Source organism: Lolium perenne, chromosome 7, assembly GCF_019359855.2.
Source record: "Lolium perenne isolate Kyuss_39 chromosome 7, Kyuss_2.0, whole genome shotgun sequence".
NCBI classification, from domain to species: Eukaryota; Viridiplantae; Streptophyta; class Magnoliopsida; order Poales; family Poaceae; genus Lolium; species Lolium perenne.
In genome coordinates this window covers 110,252,186-110,275,963 of record NC_067250.2, presented here as the reverse complement: position 1 = coordinate 110,275,963, position 23,778 = coordinate 110,252,186, and positions in this window count along the sequence as shown.

The following is a 23,778-nucleotide window of genomic DNA, read 5'->3' as shown; positions in this document are numbered from 1 at the left end:
GGCGTGGCCCCATCTCTGACGATGGTTTGCTACTTTTATCCGTATCAACAGATACGAAGAAAAATCCTAACGGACGCGTTAGGTACCCGATAAATTTAACTGGGACTCGACAGAATGGTAAGACCTTAAGCGGCACCTGTCGAAGTTTACACCAGTATCCCGAGATCATGTCCAGGGACGTGATCTTGAAGTAGGTTTTTGCGGATTGCCACTAGAGCAGTTAACTAGTACCTGATCCGTCAGATGAACTAGCCCCAACTACCATTATCCCTGTACAATATAGAAATTCATGTGAAGAAATATAGACAAGTTAAAGTTGTCGAGTAAAAATAAACAGGGGAGATTTTCCCTGACTCTACGACTCAAGCAAAATCTCGGGGGCTACTGACATAGGCATCCCCAATGGGCCTGCCGAAGATAGTACCCGGGGTTTACTGAAGGCCCACTACTCGAAGAATAAGAAGACTCGGAAGCCCAAAGATATTATTAAGGAAAGCTAGAGTTGTAATAGGAAGTGTTGTATGTAATCTTGCGGGATGAGTTAGAAACCTCCCCGGACTCTGTAACTTGTACAATACGAATCCCTCGGCTCCGCCTCATATATAAGGGGGAGTCGAGGGACGAGAAAGATCATCGAATCATTGTTAACAAACCCTAGTTTTATTTCGTCGAGTACTTTTCGGCTGAAACCTTCGAGATCTACTTGCCCTCTACATCCAACGAAACCCTAGTCTACTACTTGTAGGCATTGACAAGTTAATACCTTGTCATCCGGAGACTCCTTGTCCCACGTGTGTAAAGGTGACAGTGTGTGCACCGTGTGGGTCTCTTAGGCTATATTTCACAGAATACTTATTCACTGTTATGAATGGCATAGTGAAGTGCTTATTTATATCTCTTTATGATTGCAATGTATTTTGTATCACAATTTATCTATGTGCTACTCTAGCAATGTTATTAAAGTAGTTTTATTCCTCCTACACGGTGTAATGGTGACAGTGTGTGCATCCGTGTTAGTACTTGGTTTATGCTATGATCATGATCTCTTGTAGAATATGAAGTTAACTATTGCTATGATAGTATTGATGTGTACTATTCCTCCTACATAAGCATGAAGGTGACAGTGTGCATGCTGTGTTAGTACTTGGTTTAGTCGAATTGATCTTTCATGCACTCTAAGGTTATTTAAATATGAACATTGAATTGTGGAGCTTGTTAACTCCGGCATTGAGGGTTCGTGTAATCCTACGCAATGTGTTCATCATCCAACAAGAGTGTAGAGTATGCATTTATCTATTCTGTTATGTGATCAATGTTGAGAGTGTCCACTAGTGAAAGTGTAATCCCTAGGCCTTGTTCCTAAATACTGCTATCGCTGCTTGTTTCTTTGTTTCTGCGTTACCTCTGCTGCAATACTACCACCATCAACTACACGCCCGACAAGCTATTTTACGGCACCGTTACTCTTGCTCATATATATTCATACCACATGTATTTCACTATCTCTTCGCCGAACTAGTGCACCTATTAGGTGTGTTGGGGACACAAGAGACTTCTTGCTTTGTGGTTGCAGGGTTGCATGAGAGGGATATCTTTGACCTCTTCCTCCCTGAGTTCGATAAACCTTGGTGATCCACTTAAGGGAAAACTTGCTGCTGTTCTACAAACCTCTGCTCTTGGAGGCCCAACACTGTCTACAGGAAAAGGAGGGGGAAGTAGACATCAAGCTATTTTCTGGCGCCGTTGCCGGGGAGGAAAGGTAAAAGGTACTCACACTCTGGATCTCGGCTACTAAGCTATTTTCACCGTTGTAAGTACTCGAAGCTATTTCCTTTAGATCCTGCAATTGCATCTTTTTGTTTCTTGTTTACACTAGTTTGGCATAATGGACAAGAATGATCTTCTTATTCTATTTCCTGATTTAAAACATGGATTGTTTGATGCGAAAATTAAAAAACCCATGGAATCTTATTTGCATGCTGGTAGTAATATTAGTATGAACGCTTTGAACACCATTGTTGATAATAATATAGAAAGTTCTAAGCTTGGGGAAGCTGGTTTTCATGATCTTTTTAGTCCCCCAAGCATTGAGGAGAAAATTTTCTTTGATGATACTTTGCCTCCCATATATGATGATTATAATGATAGTGGTCTTTTGGTGCCACCTACTACGGAGAGTAAATTTTGTTGTGATTATACTATGCCTCCAACACTTGATGAGAATAATAATGATAGCTACTTTGTTGAATTTGCTCCCACTACATCTAATAAAATTGATTATGCTTATGTGGAGAGTAATAATTTTATGCATGAGACTCATGATAAGAATGCTTTATGTGATAGTTATATTGTTGAGTTTGCTCATGATGCTACTGAAAGTTATTATGAGAGAGGAAAATATGGTTGTAGAAATTTTCATGTTACTAAAACACCTCTCTATGTGCTGAAATTTTTGAAGCTATACTTGTTTTATCTTCCTATGCTTGTTACTTTGCTCTTCATGAACTTGTTTATTTACAAGAAACATGTTAGGCTTAAATGTGTTTTGAATTTGCCTCTTGATGCTCTCTTTTGCTTCAAATACTATTTCTTGCGAGTGCATCATTAAAACTGCTGAGCCCATCTTGATGGCTATAAAGAAAGAACTTCTTGGGAGATAAGCCATGTGTTATTTTGCTACAGTACTTTGTTTTATATTTGTGTCTTGGAAGTTGTTTACTACTGTAGCAACCTCTCCTTATCTTAGTTTTGTGTTTTGTTGTGCCAAGTAAAGTCTTTGATAGTAAAGTCAATACTAGATTTGGATTACTGCGCAGAAACTGTTTTCTTGCTGTCACGAATCTGGGCCTAATTCTCTGTAGGTAACTCAGAAAATTATGCCAATTTACGTGAGTGAACCTCAGATATGTACGCAACTTTCATTCAATTTGAGCATTTTCATTTGAGCAAGTCTGGTGCCCTTTTAAAATTCGTCTTTACGGACTGTTCTGTTTTGACAGATTCTGCCTTTTATTTCGCATTGTCTCTTTTGCTATGTGGGATGGATTTCTTTGTTCCATTGACTTCCAGTAGCTTTGAGCAATGTCCAGAAGTGTTAAGAATGATTGTGTCACCTCTGAACATGTGAGTTTTTGATTATGCACTAACCCTCTAATGAGTTTGTTTCGAGTTTGGTGTGGAGGAAGTTTTCAAGGGTCAAGAGAGGAGGATGATATACTATGATCAAGAAGAGTGAAGAGTCTAAGCTTGGGGATGCCCCGGTGGTTCACCCCAGCATATTTTAAGAAGACTCAAGCGTATAAGCTTGGGGATGCCCAAGGCATCCCCTTCTTCATCGACAACATTATCAGGTTCCTCCCCTGAAACTATATTTTTATTCCGTCACATCTTATGTGCTTTTCTTGGAGCGTCAGTTTGTTTTTTGTTTTTGTTTTGTTTGAATAAAATGGATCCTAGCATTCTTTGTGTGGGAGAGAGACACGCTCCGCTGTAGCATATGGACAAGTATGTCCTTAGGCTTTACTCATAATATTCATGGCGAAGTTTCTTCTTCGTTAAATTGTTATATGGTTGGAATTGGAAAATGATACATGTAGTAATTGCTATAATGTCTTGGGTAATGTGATACTTGGCAATTGTTGTGCTCATGTTTAAGCTCTTGCATCATATGCTTTGCACCCATTAATGAAGAAATACATAGAGCATGCTAAAATTTGGTTTGCATATTTGGTCTCTCTAAGGTCTAGATAATTTCTAGTATTGAGTTTGAACAACAAGGAAGACGGTGTAGAGTCTTATAATGTTTTCAATATGTCTTTTATGTGAGTTTTGCTGCACCGGTTCATACTTGTGTTTGTTTCAAATAGCCTTGCTAGCCTAAACCTTGTATCGAGAGGGAATACTTCTCGTGCATCCAAAATACTTGAGCCAACCACTATGCCATTTGTGTCCACCATACCTACCTACTACATGGTATTTCTCCGCCATTCCAAAGTAAATTGCTTGAGTGCTACCTTTAAATTTCCATTCTTCACCTTTACAATATATAGCTCATGGGACAAATAGCCTAAAAACTATTGTGGTATTGAATATGTACTTATGCACTTTATCTCTTATTAAGTTGCTTGTTGTGCGATAACCATGTTCACTGGGGACGCCATCAACTACTCTTTGTTGAATTTCATGTGAGTTGCTATGCATGTTCGTCTTGTCTGAAGTAAGAGAGATCTACCACCTTATGGTTAAGCATGCATATTGTTAGAGAAGAACATTGGGCCGCTAACTAAAGCCATGATCCATGGTGGAAGTTTCAGTTTTGGACAAATATCATCAATCTCATATGAGAAAATTATTAATTGTTGTTACATGCTTATGCATAAAAGAGGAGTTCATTATCTGTTGTCTATGTTGTCCCGGTATGGATGTCTAAGTTGAGAATAATCAATAGCGAGAAATCCAATGCGAGCTTTCTCCTTAGACCTTTGTACAGGCGGCATAGAGGTACCCCTTTGTGACACTTGGTTAAAACATGTGCATTGTGATGATCCGGTAGTCCAAGCTAATTAGGACAAGGTGTGGGCACTATTAGTATACTATGCATGAGGCTTGCAACTTGTAAGATATAATTTACATGATACATATGCTTTATTACTACCGTTGACAAAATTGTTTCATGTTTTCAAAATCAAAGCTCTAGCATAAATATAGCAATCGATGCTTTTCCTCTATGGGGACCATTCTTTTACTTTCATTGTTGAGTCAGTTCACCTATTTCTCTCTACCTCAAGAAGCAAACACTTGTGTGAACTGTGCATTGATTCCTACATATTTGCATATTGCACTTGTTATATTACTCTATGTTGACAATTATCCATGAGATATACATGTTACAAGTTGAAAGCAACCGCTGAAACTTAATCTTCTTTTATGTTGCTTCAATACCTTTACTTTAAATTATTGCTTTATGAGTTAACTCTTATGCAAGACTTATTGATGCTTGTCTTGAAGTGCTATTCATGAAAAGTCTTTGCTATATGATTCACTTGTTTACTCATGTCATATACATTGTTTTGATCGCTGCATTCGCTACATATGCTTTACAAATAGTATGATCAAGGTTATGATGGCATGTCACTCCAGAAATTATCTGTGTTATCGTTTTACCTGCTCGGGACGAGCAGAACTAAGCTTGGGGATGCTGATACGTCTCCGACGTATCGATAATTTCTTATGTTCCATGCCACATTATTGATGTTATCTACATGTTTTATGCACACTTTATGTCATATTCGTGCATTTTACGGAACTAACCTATTAACAAGATGCCGAAGTGTCGGTTCTGTTTTACGCTGTTTTTGGTTTCAGAAATCCTAGTAACGAAATATTCTCGAATCGGACGAAATCAACGCCAAAGATCTTAGAATCCCCGGAAGCATCCAGAACACACCGTAGAGGTCGAGGGGGCCACAGGCCCACCAAACCACACCCTGGCGCGGCCTAGGGGGGGCCCGCGCCCCCCTATGGTGTGGCCACCCCAGAAGCCCTCCTGCGCCGCCTCTTCGCCTATTTAAAGCCTCCGTCGCGAAAACCCTGAGACGTTCGACGAAAACCACAGAAACCTTCCAGAGCCGCCGCCATCGCGAGGCCAAGATCTGGGGGACAGGAGTCTCTGTTCCGGCACGCTGCCGGAGCGGGGAAGTGCCCCCGGAAGGCTTCTCCATCGACACCGCTGCCATCTCCATCGCCATCTTCATCACCGCTGCTGCTCCCATGAGGAGGGAGTAGTTCTCCATCGAGGCTCGGGGCTGTACCGGTAGCTATGTGGTTCATCTCTCTCCTATGTACTTCAATACAATAATCTCATGAGCTGCCTTACATGATTGAGATTCATATGATGATGCTTGTAATCTAGATGTCGTTATGCTAGTCAAGTGAATTTTACTTATGTGATCTCCGGAGACTCCTTGTCCCACGTGTGTAAAGGTGACAGTGTGTGCACCGTGTGGGTCTCTTAGGCTATATTTCACATAATACTTATTCACTGTTATGAATGGCATAGTGAAGTGCTTATTTATATCTCTTTATGATTGCAATGTATTTTGTATCACAATTTATCTATGTGCTACTCTAGCAATGTTATTAAAGTAGTTTTATTCCTCCTACACGGTCTAATGGTGACAGTGTGTGCATCCGTGTTAGTACTTGGTTTATGCTATGATCATGATCTCTTGTAGAATATGAAGTTAACTATTGCTATGATAGTATTGATGTGTACTATTCCTCCTACATAAGCATGAAGGTGACAGTGTGCATGGTGTGTTAGTACTTGGTTTAGTCGAATTGATCTTTCATGCACTCTAAGGTTATTTAAATATGAACATTGAATTGTGGAGCTTGTTAACTCCGGCATTGAGGGTTCGTGTAATCCTACGCAATGTGTTCATCATCCAACAAGAGTGTAGAGTATGCATTTATCTATTCTGTTATGTGATCAATGTTGAGAGTGTCCACTAGTGAAAGTGTAATCCCTAGGCCTTGTTCCTAAATACTGCTATCGCTGCTTGTTTCTTGTTTCTTTGCGTTACTACTGCTGCAATACTACCACCATCAACTACACGCCAGCAAGCTATTTTCTGGCACCGTTGCTACTGCTCATATATATTCATACCACATGTATTTCACTATCTCTTCGCCGAACTAGTGCACCTATTAGGTGTGTTGGGGACACAAGAGACTTCTTGCTTTGTGGTTGCAGGGTTGCATGAGAGGGATATCTTTGACCTCTTCCTCCCTGAGTTCGATAAACCTTGGGTGATCCACTTAAGGGAAAACTTACTGCTGTTCTACAAACCTCTGCTCTTGGAGGCCCAACACTGTCTACAGGAAAAGGAGGGGGAAGCAGACATCAGCCGGCCATGGAGGTGGAGTCCACATTGGACTCCACCTTCCTTGGTGGTTTCTTCCGGACTTTTCTAGAACCTTCTAGAACCTTCCATAGAACCTTCCGCGTCATTTTAATTCACATAAAATGACATCCTATATATGAATCTTATTCTCCGGACCATTCCGGAACTCCTCGTGATGTCCGGGATCTCATCCGGGACTCCGAACAAATATTCGAACTCCATTCCATATTTCAAGTACTACCATTTCAACATCCAACTTTAAGTGTGTCACTTTACGGTTCGCGAACTATGCGGACATGGTTGAGTACTCACTCCGACCAATAACCAATAGCGGGATCTGGAGATCCATAATGGCTCCCACATATTCAACGATGACTTTAGTGATCGAATGAACCATTCACATACGATACCAATTCCCTTTGTCACGCGATATTTTACTTGTCCGAGGTTTGATCTTCGGTATCACTCTATACCTTGTTCAACCTCGTCTCCTGACAAGTACTCTTTACTCATACCGTGGTATGTGGTCTCTTATGAACTTATTCATATGCTTGCAAGACATTAGACGACATTCCACCGAGAGGGCCCAGAGTATATCTATCCGTCATCGGGATGGACAAATCCCACTGTTGATCCATATGCCTCAACTCATACTTTCCGGATACTTAATCCCACCTTTATAACCACCCATTTACGCAGTGGCGTTTGATGTAATCAAAGTACCTTTCCGGTATAAGTGATTTATATGATCTCATGGTCATAAGGACTAGGTAACTATGTATCGAAAGCTTATAGCAAATAACTTAATGACGTGATCTTATGCTACGCTTAATTGGGTGTGTCCATTATATCATTCATATAATGATATAACCTTGTTATTAATAACATCCAATGTTCATGATTATGAAACTAATCATCCATTAATCAACAAGCTAGTTAAGAGGCATACTAGGGACTCTTTGTTGTTCACATAACACACATGTATCAATGTTTCGGTTAATACAATTATAGCATGGTATGTAAACATTATCATAAACACAAAGATATATAATAACCATTTATTATTGCCTCTTGGGCATATCTCCAACAGTCTCCCACTTGCACTAGAGTCAATAATCTAGTTTACATTTGTAAAGATATAACACCTTGGCCTTCCGGTGTTTTATCATGTATTGCTCAAGGGAGAGGTTTTAGTCAACGGATCTGACACGCTCAGAAATGTATGTATTTTGTAATTCATTTGCGTCTCAACGCATCACTCATTTCCAAATGAGTCGGCATTAAATATGTTTAGTCTTCTGGTGGAACCTTAATTCCGCGGTCTGAAATATGTCACTAATATTGTCACACACAATATAGCTTCAAAGTTCTGACTCTGTCGGAACTACACCAAGTTCTCAAAGAACCTCTTGATTTTAACATCCTTTGTCATTGTCAAAACAATGACATACTCTGCCTTCTTTTGTAGAATCCGTCACAATATTTAGAACTCTTCTAAATCTAGCACATACAACTTCTAGCTCATTGTGCTACCTTTTAAACAACACTTAGTCTAATTTGAGATTGAAATTTTATTTTCATATGTGACAAAACAAATATCGGTGCAACACTTTACAGTGATTTGTTTGTCATTTCTCCATACAAAACTATATATATATCCTTGGTTCTTCGTAAGTACTCAAGAATATTCTTACTGTTTTTCAATGATCATCACATGAATCATTCTGGTACATGCTCATAACATTTTTAAGAGCACATGACATCTGATTGTGTATATATTATTTGTGATCTATAATCACTCATGTGTTTTTACTCATTGAGTTCAGATACACTCAAGTCTTGTTAAAACTTCACATGACAAGAACATTTTCTTAATATTTATATATTGAACTATTTCAATATCCATTCTATGTACTTTGACTTAAACTTATTTTGTGTTTCAATCTATCTTCATAGATCTTGACACTAGATATGTTTCAGTCCATATCCTTTCATTGAAGTTAATTTCTCAATGAAACCTTTTAATCAAGTATATAATTACATCATTTATAACCAAATATATGTCATCTACATAAAGTATTATAAATATGTCTCAGCGCTCCCACTTAATTTCTTGCAAATGCAAGCCTCTTCATCGTCTCTAATGAAATAAAAAACTCTTTGACTATTTCATCTGGTGAAGATTCCAACTCCGTGATACTCACTTCATCCAATTGAAGTTTGTATACCTATCTAGTATTCCACGGACCAGCAAAACTCTTGGTTGTATCTTGTATACACCTTTTAATACACACTTCTGATAAGTTATGTATTTTGCCATCCTACTAACATATCTCATAAAAGAAATATGTAGTGATTACTAGAATAATCCACATAGACTATAAGCATTGCTACGGAAGATCTAATCTTATCGTAGTCAACTCTTTGAACTTTGTCGTAAACAACTTTTCGACAAGTCGAGCTTCTTCAAGGATATTTCATCCAAGTCCATCAATTTTATAGATCCATTTACTTTCAAAAAGTATTCATCTATCTTGGATTTCATGGCGTATAGCCATTTTAACGGAGTCAGGGCCCATCATAACTTCTTTTGTTTGTAGTTGGTTTATCATTGTTCAAAATCAATCCTTTGTCCACAAATCATTTATTTGATCACAAAGTAAACCATACCTACAAGGTTCAATATGTACTTTGATCTCCATGGCTATAACACTTTGTAGTCATGGGAGCCATGATCGTCGTGACTGCTTCCGGAACCAATTCCGATGCTGCGCTACTCTGATCATTATGCTCAGGTTCATAAACCTTATCAAGTTCTATTGTCCTCCCATTCAAATACTTCGCTAGAAAACAATTTCTTGGAAATAAGCAAGTAACATTGACAAACACTTTTGTCTTTTACTTCATAGTGGAAAGAATTCCCGATCAATTCTTTGGGATAACCAACAAAGACATTCATCCGATTTTGGTTAAAAACTCTTAGACCAAAATTTAAAGAAAGGACTATTAGGGTTTATACCCATGCCATAACTTGTATGGTGTCATTTCAACGGATCATGATAATGCTCTTATTTAGTGTAAAAGCGATAGTCTCTAAAGCATAATCCACAAAAATATAATGGCATCAATATTTTATCTTATCATTGACCCAACAAGGTTTGGATACATCTCTTGGATACTCCATCATCACTATGATACTCCAAGAAATGTGAGTTGTAGAACAATTTCATAACTCTCTTAGATGTTCGCTAAAACTCGTAATTCAAATATTTTCCCAATGATCTAATCATAGATATTTGACTACGATGATTTCTACTTCATGCTGAAATTTATTTGAATCCATTCAAATGTTTCAAACTTCTTCCTTATTGAATATATCCACATATATATACTCAATTCATTGTTAGAAGTTTTCATGAAGTAGAAGAATCTCCCGCACACAACTATGCCCAGTGAACCACATATATCATCATGTATGTTTTCACTAAGTAAGTTGCCCGTTCAAATCTTGGCCTATGAACGGTATTTTAGTCATTCTCTTTAGAAAAGATTTTCAAGCGCCAAATGATTCAAAAATCAAATGACTCCAAAAATCCATTTGCATGGAGTTTCTTCATGCGTTCCTCTATAACATGACCTAAATGGCGGTTCCACAAATAAGTGGAATTCAAATCATTTGCCTTATGGCATTTTAGCGTCAGTGTTTATGTATGTGTGTTTCACCATTAAGATTTATAATAACTTATCCATCGTATATGGAGTAACGTCACAATTTGAACAACTCATTGTTTTCATTTGACTAGAGCAAAATAACAATTATTAAGTTCTTTATTATAAATTCTAAGGGTTAGATAGAATGCCAACGATGAACATAATAACACTTTATTTTTGTTCCAGACGTGCATTCCTATCATATTCCTTGTCAGTCACTTAGGCCATTGTATTCTTGTATTGCGTTGTTTTGTATGACACTTCATACCAACCAATATGGTACAAATACCCAAGAATTTTATTATGTGACTAAGCAAGGAATACATCCATAACATGTATATCATTTACATACACCTGAACTAGACTTTCTAGTATTTTCTTTCTTTCTGCCAAAATATCTTTCGTAGTTTTTTTTTTAGCATTCCTCATTCTCAGAAAACACTTCACCTTTTAATAACTTCTAGGTTTGTTGGTCAAATATCAATAACCTTGAGGTCTTACTTTGAAGTTGATCATCATATGACAAGTGTTTCAGATTTCACTATTAGTAACTTTGTAATATGATGAACAATTTTCACTCATAATTTTATCCATTATATCATGACGACTTTCTGAGACCATGTCTGTACATGCTAGGCTCGTAAAGTTTAACCTCAGTATTCGCATGTGCAAATCTGGCTTGCACCCGTTGTATGCACACGTAGAATCTATAACACCCGATCATCACGTGATGCTTCGAAACGACGAGTCTTAGCAACGGTGCATACTAAGGATGATAACTTCATGGATATGCGAATATTGTTAGTGCTCCAATAGTTTGGAGGATTGGGACGCCTGGCGTCTTCAACCTTCGTACATTCCCATAAAACTTATGAGTTTATGTAGTCTCACCAAATTATATTCTATCATCTTGCAATAAGGTCTTAGATATCACATATATCTCATACCTTGCTTATTTCTGAAAACTATTTTCAGCTCCTTACTTTTCAAACAGATTTGAACTTCAAGTTTCACGGAGACAAGATATCTTTAGGTACTAATTGAAACCATAGCTCTTTGAATCAACAATGTGAGGTTTACTAAAAGTTTGCAATAGGACTTAATCATTTCTTGATTCTTTAACAATACGGTACCAGTCCGTAAAGTTTCTTGTCAGATTTTAACAGTATTTCTATCTCAATAATAAGACTAGCGCTTGGTACAAAAACGGATTCCAATACTACAAATTAATTCAAAATAATACTCAGACTATGTTTATGATAATTAGTTCATATTTTAATCTAATTACTAATGAACTCCCACTTAATACAACATCCCTCATAGTTGTTAAGTGGTACACGATCTAAATCCACTACATCAAAACCGATCATCACGTGAGATGATGTAGCTTCAATGGTGAACATCAACATGTTGATCATATCATCCATATGACTTGTGTTCAACCTTTCGGTTTCCGTTGTCCCGAGGCCATGTCTGTACATGCTAGGCTCGTCAAGCAAACCCAAGTATTCCGCGTGTGCAACATGGCTTACACCCGTTGTTTGTGAACGTTGAGTCTATCACATCCGATCATCACGAGATGCTTCGAAACGACGAACTGTTGCAACGGTGCATACGAGGGGAGAACACTTTATTATCTTGATATTAATGTGAGGGATCATCTTATAATGCTACCGTCGCAATCTAAGCAAAATAAGATGCATAAAGGATTAACATCACATGCAATTCATATGTGATATGATATGGCCCTTTAGTCTTTGCGCCTTCGATCTTCATCTCCAAAGCACGGACATGATCTCCATCATCAACGGGCATGATCTCCATCATCGTCGGTGTAGCGTCAAGGTCCATGGCGCCGTCTTCATGGTTGTTCACCTCATGTAGCAACTATTACAACTACTTTGAAATACTACTCAACATGAAATTTAAAGACAACCATAAGGCTCCTGCCGGTTGCCACAATACAATAATGATCATCTCATACATATTCATCATCACATTATGGCCATATCACATCACCAAACCCTGCAAAAACAAGTTAGACGTCTCTAATTGGTTTGCATATTTTACGTGGTTTAGGGTTTTCGAGTAAGATCCAATCTACCTACGAACATGAACCACAATGGTGATACTAGTGTTGTCAATAGAAAGAATAAATTGAATCTTCACTATGGTGGGAGAGACAGACACCCGCAAAGCCACTTATGCAATACAAGTTGCATGTCGAATGTGGAGCAAGTCTCATGAACGCGGTCATGTAAAGTTAGCCCGAGCCGCTTCATCCCACCATGCCACAAAGATGCAAAGTACTCGAACTAAAGACAACATAAGCATCAACGCCCACAAAACAATTGTGTTCTACTCGTGCAACCATCTATGCATAGACACGGCTCTGATACCACTGTAGGATAACGTTGCATAGAAAACAAAAATTTTCCTACCGTGAACACGAAATCCAAGCCAAGATGCAATCTAGAAGACGGTAGCAACGAGGGGATTATCGAGTCTCACCCTTGAAGAGATTCCAAAGCCTACAAGATGAGGCTCTTGTTGCTGCGGTAGACGTTCACTTGCCGCTTGCAAAAGCGCGTAGAAGATCTTGATCACGGCGCCACGAACGGGCAGCACCTCCGTACTCGGTCACACGTTCGGTTGTTGATGAAGACGACGTCCACCTCCCATTCCAGCGGGCAGCGGAAGTAGTAGCTCCTCTTGAATCTGGCAGCACGACGGCGTGGTGTCGGTGGTGGTGGAGAAATCCGGCGGAGCTTCGCTAAGCGTGCGGGATGTGGTGGAGGAGAGAGGGCCGCTAGGGTTTGGGAGAGGGGGGCGCCGGCCACTAAGGGGTGCGGCCACCTTGTGGTCTTAGGGTGGCCGGCCCCCTCCCCTTGGCCCCTCATTATATAGGTGGAACCCCAAGTGCTGGTCTCCAAGTCTTCGAATAAGACCCGAACCAAAAACCTTCCATATGGTGGGGAAACCTACCCAAGCTAGGACTCCCACTAGAGGTGGGAGTTCCACCTCCCATATGGGGGGGTGGCCGGCCCCCTAAGGGGGAGTCCACTTGGGACTCCACCCCCACTAGGGTTGGCCGGCCATGGAGGTGGAGTCCACATTGGACTCCACCTTCCTTGGTGGTTTCTTCCGGACTTTTCTAGAACCTTCTAGAACCTTCCATAGAACCTTCCGCGTCATTTTAATTCACATAAAATGACATCCTATATATGAATCTTATTCTCCGAACCATTCCGGAACTCCTCGTGATGTCCGGGATCTCATCCGGGACTCCGAACAAATATTCGAACTCCATTCCATATTTCAAGTACTACCATTTCAACATCCAACTTTAAGTGTGTCACCCTACGGTTCGCGAACTATGCGGACATGGTTGAGTACTCACTCCGACCAATAACCAATAGCGGGATCTGGAGATCCATAATGGCTCCCACATATTCAACGATGACTTTAGTGATCGAATGAACCATTCACATACGATACCAATTCCCGTTGTCACGCGATATTTTACTTGTCCGAGGTTTGATCTTCGGTATCACTCTATACCTTGTTCAACCTCGTCTCCTGACAAGTACTCTTTACTCGTACCGTGGTATGTGGTCTCTTATGAACTTATTCATATGCTTGCAAGACATTAGACGACATTCCACCGAGAGGGCCCAGAGTATATCTATCCGTCATCGGGATGGACAAATCCCACTGTTGATCCATATGCCTCAACTCATACTTTCCGGATACTTAATCCCACCTTTATAACCACCCATTTACGCAGTGGCGTTTGATGTAATCAAAGTACCTTTCCGGTATAAGTGATTTATATGATCTCATGGTCATAAGGACTAGGTAACTATGTATCGAAAGCTTATAGCAAATAACTTAATGACGTGATCTTATGCTACGCTTAATTGGGTGTGTCCGTTACATCATTCATATAATGATATAACCTTGTTATTAATAACATCCAATGTTCATGATTATGAAACTAATCATCCATTAATCAACAAGATAGTTAAGAGGCATACTAGGGACTCTTTGTTGTTCACATAACACACATGTATCAATGTTTCGGTTAATACAATTATAGCATGGTATGTAAACATTATCATAAACACAAAGATATATAATAACCATATATTATTGCCTCTTGGGCATATCTCCAACAGTCTCCCACTTGCACTAGAGTCAATAATCTAGTTTACATTTGTAAAGATATAACACCTTGGCCTTCCGGTGTTTTATCATGTATTGCTCACGGGAGAGGTTTTAGTCAACGGATCTGACACTCTCAGAAACGTATGTATTTTGTAATTCATTTGCGTCTCAACGCATCACTCATTTCCAAATGAGTCGGCATTAAATATGTTTAGTCTTCTGGTGGAACCTTAATTCCGCGGTCTGAAATATGTCACTAATATTGTCACACACAATATAGCTTCAAAGTTCTGACTCTGTCGGAACTACACCAAGTTCTCAAAGAACCTCTTGATTTTAACATCCTTTGTCATTGTCAAAACAATGACATACTCTGCCTTCTTTTGTAGAATCCGTCACAATATTTAGAACTCTTCTAAATCTAGCACAGACAACTTCTAGCTCATTGTGCTACCTTTTAAACAACACTTAGTCTAATTTGAGATTGAAATTTTATTTTCATATGTGACAAAACAAATATCGGTGCAACACTTTACAGTGATTTGTTTGTCATTTCTCCATACAAAACTATATATATATCCTTGGTTCTTCTTAAGTACTCAAGAATATTCTTACTGTTTTTCAATGATCATCACATGAATCATTCTGGTACATGCTCATAACATTTTTAAGAGCACATGACATCTGATTGTGTATATATTATTTGTGATCTATAATCACTCATGTGTTTTTACTCATTGAGTGTCAGATACACTCAAGTCTTGTTAAAACTTCACATGACAAGAACATTTTCTTAATATTTATATATTGAACTATTTCAATATCCATTCTATGTACTTTGACTTAAACTTATTTTGTGTTTCAATCTATCTTCATAGATCTTGACACTAGATATGTTTCAGTCCATATCCTTTCATTGAAGTTAATTTCTCAATGAAACCTTTTAATCAAGTATATAATTACATCATTTATAACCAACTATATGTCATCTACATAAATTATTATAAATATGTCTCAGCGCTCCCACTTAATTTCTTGCAAATGCAAGCCTCTTCATCGTCTATAATGAAATCAAAAACTCTTTGACTATTTCATCTGGTAAAGATTCCAACTCCGTGATACTCACTTCATCCAATTGAAGTTTGTATACCTATCTAGTATTACACGGACCAACAAAACTCTTGGTTGTATCTTGTATACACCTTTTAATACACACTTCTGATAAGTTATGTATTTTGCCATCCTACTAACATATCTCATAAAAGAAATATGTAGTGATTACTAGAATAATCCACATAGACTATAAGCATTGCTACGGAAGATCTAATCTTATCGTAGTCAACTCTTTGAACTTTGTCGTAAACGACTTTTCGACAAGTCGAGCTTCTTCAAGGATATTTCATCCAAGTCCATCAATTTTATAGATCCATTTACTTTCAAAAAGTATTCATCTATCTTGGATTTCATGGCGTATAGCCATTTTAACGGAGTCCGGGCCCATCATAACTTCTTTTGTTTGTAGTTGGTTTATCATTGTTCAAAATCAATCCTTTGTCCACAAATCATTTATTTGATCACAAAGTAAACCATACCTACAAGGTTCAATATGTACTTTGATCTCCATGGCTATAACACTTTGTAGTCATGGGAGCCATGATCGTCGTGACTGCTTCCGGAACCAATTCCGATGCTGCGCTACTCTGATCATTATGCTCAGGTTCATAAACCTTATCAAGTTCTATTGTCCTCCCATTCAAATACTTCGCTAGAAAACAATTTCTTGGAAATAAGCAAGTAACATTGACAAACACTTTTGTCTTTTACTTCATAGTGGAAAGAATTCCCAATCAATTCTTTGGGATAACCAACAAAGATATTCATCCGATTTTGGTTAAAAACTCTTAGACCAAAATTTAAAGAAAGGACTATTAGGGTTTATACCCATGCCATAACTTGTATGGTGTCATTTCAACGGATCATGATAATGCTCTTATTTAGTGTAAAAGCGGTAGTCTCTAAAGCATAATCCACAAAAATATAATGGCATCAATATTTTATCTTATCATTGACCCAACAAGGTTTGGATACATCTCTTGGATACTCCATCATCACTATGATACTCCAAGAAATGTGAGTTGTAAAGCAATAATTCAAAGTAAAGGTATTGAAGCAACAGAAAGGAATATAAAGTTTCAGCGGTTGCTTTCAACTTGTAACATGTATATCTCATGGATATTGTCAATGTAAAGTAATATAACAAGTGCAACATGCAAGTATGTAAGAATCAATGCACAGTTCACACAAGTGTTTGCTTCTTGAGGTGGAGAGAGATAGGTGAACTGACTCAACATAAAAGTAAAAGAAAGGTCCTTCAAAGAGGAAAGCATCGATTGCTCTATTTGTGCTAGAGCTTTGGTTTTGAAAACAAGAAACAATTTTGTCAACGGTAGTAATAAAGCATATGAGTTATGTAAATTATATCCTACAAGTTGCAAGCCTCATGCATAGTATACCAATAGTGCCCGCACCTTGTCCTAATTAGCTTGGATTTACATGGATTATCATAGCATAGCACATGTTTCAACCAAGTGTCACAAAGGGGTACCTCTATGCCGCCTGTACAAAGGTCTAAGGAGAAAGCTCGCATTGGATTTCTCGCTTTTGGTTATTCTCAACTTAGACATCCATACCGGGACAACATAGACAACAGATAATGGACTCCTCTTTAATGCATAAGCATTCAACAACAGATAATATTCTCATAAGAGATTGAGGTTTGTTGTCCAAACTGAAACTTCCACCATGGATCATGGCTTTAGTTAGCGGCCCAATGTTCTTCTCTAACAATATGCATACTCAAACCATTTGATCATGATAAATCACTCTTACTTCAGACAAGACGAACATGCATAACAACTCACATGATATTCAACAAAGAAATAGTTGGTGGCGTCCCCAGGAATATGGTTATCGCTCAACGAGGAACTTAATAAGAGATAAAATGCATAAGTACATATTCAATACCACAATAGTTTTTAAGCTATTTGTCCCATGAGCTATATATTGCAAAGGTAGAGGATAGAAATTTTAAAGGTAGCACTCAAGCAATTTACTTTGGAATGGCGGAGAAATACCATGTGGTAGGTAGGTATGGTGGACACAAATGGCATAGTGGTTGGCTCAAGGATTTGGATGCATGAGAAGTATTCCCTCTCGATACAAGGCTTAGGCTAGCAAGGTTTATTTGAAACAAACACAAGGATGAAGCGGTGCAGCAAAACTCACATAAAAGACATATTGTAAACATTATAAGACTCTACACCATCTTCCTTGTTGTTCAAACTCAATACGTACTAGAAATTATCTAGACCTTAGAGAAACCAAACATGTAAATCAGATTTTAGCAAGCTCTATGTATTTCTTCATTAATAGGTGCAAAGTATATGATGCAAGAGCTTAAACATGAGCACAACAATTGCCAAGTATCACATTATTCAAGATATTATACCAATTACCACATATATCATTTTCCAATTCCAACCGTATAACAATTTAACGAAGAAGAAACTTTCGCCATGAATACTATGAGTAAAACTAAGGACATATTTGTCCATATGAAACAGCGGAGCGTGTCTCTCTCCCACACAATGAATGCTAGGATCCATTTTATTCAAACAAAACAAAAACAAACCGACGCTCCAAGCAAAGTACATAAGATGTGACGGAATAAAAATATAGTTTCAGGGGAGGAACCTGATAATGTTGTCGATGAAGAAGGGGATGCCTTGGGCATCCCCAAGCTTAGACGCTTGAGTCTTCTTGATATATGCAGGGGTGAACCACCGGGGCATCCCCAAGCTTAGAGCTTTCACTCTCCTTGATCATGTTGTATCATCCTCCTCTCTTGATCCTTGAAAACTTCCTCCACACCAAACTCGAAACAAACTCATTAGAGGGTTAGTGCATAATCAAAATTCACATATTTAGAGGTGACACAATCATTCTTTATACTTCTGGACATTGCACAAAGCTACTGAAAGTCAATGGAATCGAAAAATCCATCAAGCATGGCAAAACAGGCAATACGAAATAAAAGGCAGAATCTGTCAAAACAGAACAGTACGTAAAGACGTATTTTTAAGAGGCACCAGACTTGCTCAGATGAGAAAACTTAAAACTAATGAAAGTTGCGTACATATCTGAGGATCACTCTCGTAAATTGGCATAATTTTCTGAGTTACCTACAGAGAATTAGACCCAGATTCGTGACAGCAAAGAAATCTGTTCTGCGCAGTAATCCAAATCTAGTATCATACTTCTATTAGAGACTTTACTTGGCACAACAATGCAATAAAACTAAGATAAGGAGAGGTTGCTACAGTAGTAACAACTTCCAAGACTCAAATATAAAACAAAAGTACTGTAGTAAAATAAACACATGGGTTATCTCCCAAGAAGTTCTTTCTTTATAGCCATTAAGATGGGCTCAGCAGTTTTAATGATGCACTCGCAAGAAATAGTATTTGAAGCAAAAGAGAGCATGAAGAGGCAAATTCAAAACAAATTTAGGTCTAACATGCTTCCTATGCATAGAAATCTTGTAAATAAACAAGTTCATGAAGAGCAAAGTGACAAGCATAGGAAGATAAAACAAGTGTAGCTTCAAAAATTTCAGCATATAGAGAGGCATTTTAGTAACATGAAAATTTCTACACCCATATTTTCCTCTCTCATAATAACTTTCAGTAGTATCATGAGCAAACTCAACAATATAACTATCACATAAAGCATTCTTATCATGAGTCTCATGCATAAAATTATTACTCTCCACATAAGCATAGTTATTCTTATTAATTGTAGTAGGAGCAAATTCAACAAAGTAGCTATCATCAAATATAGGAGGCATATTGTAATAATAATCAAATTTATCCTCCATAGTAGGTGGCACCAAAAGACTACTATCATCATAAATGGGAGGCAAAGTGTCATCAAAGTAAATTTTCTCCTCCATGCTTGGGGGACTAAAAATATCATGCTCATCAAAACCAGCTTCCCCAAGCTTAAATTCTTCCATAGCATTAGCAATAATAGTGTTCAAAGAGTTCATGCTAATAACATTGCTACAACTATTTTGCAAACAAAGTTCCATGTGTTTTTTAATTTTCTCTTCAAACACCTCATGTCCTAACTCAAGATAAATACTATAAAGATCTCTAATATTTTTGTTGTTTTCCATTAAGCCTAACTAGTGAAATCACACAACTTAGTGTTCTCAGGAGTATTCATTTTAACAGTAAATAAGTAAAGTAATCTAAATAAAGTAAATGCAAGTAACTATTTTTTTTTGTATTTTTGATATAGCAAACAAGATAGTAAATAAAGTAAAACTAGCAACTAATTTTTTTGTATTTTGATTTAGTGCAGCAAACAAAGTAGTAAATAAAATAAAGCAAGACAAAAACAAAGTAAAGAGATTGGATTGTGAAGACTCCCCTTGCAGCGTGTCTTGATCTCCCCGGCAACGGCGCCAGAAAATATGCTTGATAGCGTGTATGCACACGTCCGTTGGGAACCCCAAGAGAAAGGTGTGATGCGTATAGAAGCAAGTTTTCCCTCAGTAAGAAACCAAGGTTTATCGAACCAGTAGGAGCCAAGAAGCACGTTGAAGATTGATGGCGGCGAAGTGTAGTGCGGCGCAACACCAGGGATTCCGGCGCCAACGTGGAACCTGCACGACAGAACCAAATTACTTTTCCCCAACGTGACAGTGAGGTTGTCAATCTCACCGGCTTGCTGTAACAAAGGATTAGATGTATAGTGTGGAAGATGATTGTTTGCAGAAAACAGTAGAACAAGTATTGCAGTAGATTGTAGGGATTTCTATTTTCGTGCCCTCGGTTCCTTAGTTGTGCTCAGTTTTCCCCAGCCCCTTAGTTTTTCCTCACTTTTCCCCAAGTCCTTGTTTGAAACCCGCAGAAGCAGCTCAGACGGCAGGATTCCCGTTAAGTTGACCGTTCCGTGCTGTGCTGACGTGTGGGGCCGTGTCGTGTGGGCCCTCGTCGCGTGGAGCTGGTAGAAAGGGACCGTGTGGGACAGGACGAGATAGCGTTTGGTTGCACGAGAGCAGGAGCTCAGTTTTGTCTCTCTCGGCCCAAATTGGCATTTTCCCTTTTAAGAGCACCTTTTCCCCTCTTTCTCTCTCTGTCTTTTTCACCAAATTAGTATCAAATCTAGAGAAGCTTCTCTATTTCTGCCTTTTGACCCTCGTTTTTTGCCCAATATGGCAGCAAATCTAGAAGCTAGTATATGATAAATTCACAACAGCATAATCAGAAAACGTATAATACATAAACTGCATACATCAGCCAAAAGCAGCCAATAACATTGTTAATGTTCACGACAAACTAAGATGAAAAAAAATACAAGACGCACGCAATGTATGGCCAGCTAGAAGATTCCTCATTGCTCATATATTTCTTTGTCGTCCCATCCGTGCATTATCCCAAGGAAATATTCATTGAACTCCTTCCGTCTGCAGTATGCGGCCAATACATCCTCCAGACGGTATGGCCTGTGTTCATTTCTCAGACCGTAGTTTCCCATTCTATTCACATATCGTGGCCACTCATCCCAGGCCTTTGTATCATGAATGTACTCTCTGATATAACCCAAATCGGCGTAGTAGATGCAGCCAGGTAGAAGTGTCGGGTGCACTGTGGTGTCGATGGAGATACACCGGATATAATGCACGAAGAAGGCATGACTGCCAATGTTACTGACCGGATGGAGAGAGCGGCTCTGAGTGTCCACACGGTACACCAATGGTTGGTCCTCCAAAAGCATGTTGTCCAACAACACAAGCAGCAGACCACCATCCGACTTCACAAGATAGAACTTGTCATTTCCAAGTTGTGGAAATGAAATTAGTGTCTCCATCTTGACAGTGCTCGCGCGCTGCTGCAACTGTACATTGGTGCACACTATTCTTCCGGACTCAAAATTATCCACAGCTATTGCATACAGTTCACCATTGAACGGGGTAATGCAACGCAAACTATGGTTCTCCATCGAAAAACTACCATCTCCCCAATCTTCATATATATCCTTAGTTGGAGTGCTCTCATCGACCCAACTAATTTCGTTCGGGTAATGTGAGCAAACTAAGACCATAGTCGGGGATTTGATCACAACGACTGAATTCACAAAAACAGATGGCATCTGCGCCTCAAACATAGTGTTCGATGCCTTTGTGAGTGGGTTCAGAAGCCGTATCTTGTGCGGCGGGTTCTTCTGGGCAAGCACGATGACACCACGGCAAAAGCCGACGAAGTAGTATCTAAAATATATTGATGAAGATAACATTCAACACTAAGATTGAAAATAAGAATATATTAACCCTATAGATATGGAGGAATTTGGAGGAATTTGAACCTTGCACGAACTTCCGATAGATCTATGGTGACGTAGCGGGATGTGCCGAGTTGGAGGAAGGTGAACTCAGCGGCGCGTGGAAGGGCGTGGTCTACCATGATCCATTCGTGCAGGTGCACGTCGGGCTCAGGTAAACCTGAGCGCCAATTTCTACAGACTTGCCTCATAGCAGAGTAGGCGTCCACGTACTCCTCATTCGCCAGTAAGCATTCGCCGATCTTGTGAAGTGGTCCGTCACCCACGAGAGAGACCCAGCTCACGGAGGCGCCGCGCTTGGATGCGCCGCCCTCGGAGGCGACGGGCTCGGCGGCGATGGGCTTGGAGGCGACGGGCTCGGAGGCGACGGGCTCGGGGGCGATGGCCGCCGGCGCATTCTTCTTCTCCATCGCCGGCAGGACTCGTACGGCGGTTGGGGTTTTTCCTTCGATTTGGAGAAGTTGATGGGACGTGAGAGGCGTGGTTTCGTGCGTGAGCGAGAATGAGACGTACTGTGTGCAGAGGGAGGGAGAGAGGGGCTTACGCGTCCTAAATGCGACCCGCGTCCACTAGTGCACGTTTGCACCGCGACACGCGTCAACAATGACACGTCTTCCACTTCTGCACCGCAACACGTCCTCGAGTCTAACCTTGGAAATTTAGATATACTCAGGTATACCCTCGAGTCATATACTAGCATTTTTTGTGTGCTCAGTTTTCCCCTTGGATGCTAATACTGGCTAGTGCAATATACTCAGTTTTACCCTCAAGTGGCTGGTCAACAGAGAGTCAACAAATGGGATTAACCAGTTAAATGAGTTATTTAATGTGCAAAAAATTACGAAAAAGAGTGGCACTTACTCATGGAGTCTTTACCACAAGTTGCCACTTCTCAAATCATAGATAAATCGTAGATAAATCAAGTTTTACCACAAATTGCCACTTCTCAAATCACCTAGTAGCTATGAAGGTGCATGGTTTTCCACAATAAGCCCTACCCAAAACAGCTTTCCCCAAAACATACTTTGTCTGAATGAGGCCATAATTTTCACACTCATGTATATTTGTATTGCAAATAGTTTGAGGTAGGCCAAGATGGGTTTCATTGTACAAAACACGCATTTTTCATTTTTTAAATCTCATATTTGAATTCCTTAGTCTGTTTACTACTCACTTGCCCTTGGTTTCTTGATACTACTCAGTTTTGCCCTCTCCCTTCACAAATTCTCACAGATGCCCAACATTGCCCTAATTGGTCTAGCCCATGTCACGCGGATCGTGCCCGCCGACCGTTGATCGTATGATTTAACGGGCAGGATAACCCCTATCTCTCTCTAGTCGGGGCCACCATCCTCTCTCTCTCTGTCGGCGGTTAGCTTCCACCCTCTATGTATGCTAAAGGGCGGTTACCCAGTACGCTAAAGTTTGGTTTTCTGCATTATTTTTCACGAGATAAATTATAAACTCTTTTAGGTATTATTTTTCACGCAAAAAATGATAAACCATCACCGATTTGTACTTTTCACGCAAAAAATGATACACCATCACCCATTTGTTGTAGCCATTACTTTTCACGCAAAAAATGATA